The sequence below is a fragment of the Ylistrum balloti genome, unplaced genomic scaffold (genome assembly GCF_031769215.1).
Source record: "Ylistrum balloti isolate Yb309-2 unplaced genomic scaffold, AGI_CSIRO_Ybal_v1 Utg370076, whole genome shotgun sequence".
In the NCBI taxonomy this organism is placed as follows: Eukaryota; Metazoa; Mollusca; class Bivalvia; order Pectinida; family Pectinidae; genus Ylistrum; species Ylistrum balloti.
The window spans coordinates 511639-513936 of NW_026782115.1; the positions used below are offsets into that span (position 1 = coordinate 511639).

The 2298-nt window shown below is 33.4% G+C and overlaps 1 long non-coding RNA gene across 1 annotated transcript; it reads left to right on the forward strand.

Annotated features, from left to right (window-relative positions):
* The first annotated feature begins 393 nt into the window (after positions 1-393).
* On the forward strand, positions 394-1993 carry LOC132549723 (uncharacterized). The gene is made up of 3 exons (XR_009554188.1): positions 394-462; positions 587-799; positions 1054-1993. It is a non-coding gene; the product is annotated as an uncharacterized LOC132549723 (long non-coding RNA).
* The last annotated feature ends 305 nt before the right edge of the window (positions 1994-2298 follow it).

Genomic DNA, 2298 nt, shown 5'->3' on the forward strand with positions numbered 1-2298 from the left:
TGGCACAAGCTACTCCGTCATTTTAACTGACCCTTCACAGTATGGGAGAGACATAATTTGAATATTGTTCAAGGTTTTCTATAACAGACACACCAACCTCGTATCAATTAAAATATGTCAGTTATACTACAGGTATGAATTTCATTTACTGAGTTCCAGATATATTTAGATATCAATTTAGAGACGCCTAGGTCAACCATAATTCTTAATTTTTTCTGGCAGGCTGTGTTGTGTTAGCATGACACAAAGCACATGCTATGTATTCATAACACTCATGATACACATAACAGAGGTACCTTGAACTTGAACTTGAGACGGATAACGCTAGAAAATTTCTAATACACATGAGGTTTGCACGTTGCCTTTCTGACGTCACTTCCTGTCTGTATGACATTAAGTATATGTACCTTTACCTGTTCTGTCTTTAGTCAGTTCAACCATACTTATCATCAATGTTAGTTGGTAGGTATCCATGTTTAAATCTCATTTCTTCACTTAATCTATTAGTATTGATATACAACCGAGTTAAGATGTATCATCATGGCAAATCCTTATTTAATTTTTTTGTGGATTTTGAATTTTTTAGATTGTTTGATCTGAATTAAGACACACCCTCCTACTCCTACTTAACAAATGAAAATGGAGTCTCCAGCTGCTAGACGACTGAACAGAGTAGAACCAAGGATGGGGTTCGAAATTAAGGCAGTGGTTCTGACGTTAGCATGCTTCGTGTATGCCATCACCCTGTTTCTGATGGCGGCGTTCATCAGCAAGGCATCAACAGTGATAATATCATCAGGTAAACAGTCGACGAATTTAACATCAAACATTTTTAACAGAAAGGGTTATTTTTATGAAAAAGTAGCTCAAAGCAGGTCATTATGTGCAGTATTTCATATCAAAACTCCAAGGAAAAGTAATCTAGATTTATTAATTTCTTGCTTCTATTTTTTTTCGGTTTGAAATTTTTACACAAAATGATCATACCACATATCCCTTCATTGAACGTATTCTCATAAAGAATTATTCTAATGTTATTATCTGTGTTTACAGTTTCATCGTCACTGAAGCGTTACCAGTTCTGGAACATTGAACACCAGACCAAAGTAAATGTGAAACCATCTTCAGTTCGCTCGGCGAAATACATATCCCAGGGATGAGAAATCGCTGACACAACCAAACGTGAATCTCAAAAACACTTATATCATCAAACCGATGTCAGATTCGATGATTTGTGCGATGATGCGTGTATATTGTACTCCAATGTGCTTAATGATAGCCAGTTTGTGCCTGTGATTACAGGTGATTCAGACTAGGAACTTGTACACGAACATACTGTGATACCAATCAAGTATGGCACACACTTTTGCAACGAGAGAGTAAAGCACGTCGTTGCAGGTTTACATGTATGCTTGGAACTACGACGAGTATCCAATGGAAGAACTTATATGATGGCAAAGTGTCGAAATAAACTGTCTATTCCATTATCAGGTGTATGTAAGTTGGATGTGCAATATTTAAGTATAGAACATTCGAAAAAAATGTTTTAAGAGTTTTAACAATTTAACAAGAAAAAAAAGTTCTGAAGAGATTACATAGATTTTTTTAAAAATATCTCTTGATTAATTTATTACGTAAAGAATATTCAATAAATCAAAGTCTGGACATGTTGATCTAAGTGAATAACAGAAATATAATTCCTGTTATTTTTATTCAGTTATGATAAAAAAGAATACAATTCAAAATTAACTAATTATTAATAGCTTTAAGAATGACACTTAGAATATTAAACATCCCTAACATAAGATCATTGACCGTTCGACAATTACGTCAGTGAATGATGAACGAAAGGACTTCATCATACATATGTTTTATCCATCAGCAAGGTTCATTTATGTGTCGTAAGCGTTTGCAAGACGCTGAAGTTTGTACTTTGTTATATTCTGTTGCTTTTCACAGATAATAGTTGTTAATAAATCAAATAATACTTACATATTGTGTCTGTTTTGTATTGTTATAAAACTTCAATTGAGAATTTGTTTTTACTTTACAGAATGCCATACCTCTGTTTCTGTCCATAGTTCACTTAAAAATACACAGCACTGAGAAGAGAAACATTATGGAAAAATCACTTTTACTTTCGTCTGGTGTAATTCCACAACAGCTTTATTCGATTTGTAGAAAGAAATCAAACTTTATCTATGTTAAATCATTTTTGAAGAAAATGTTATATTATCCGATACCCGTATTAATCACAAGATATTTTTAAAGTGAAACAACAGCATGTGAAACAGGACG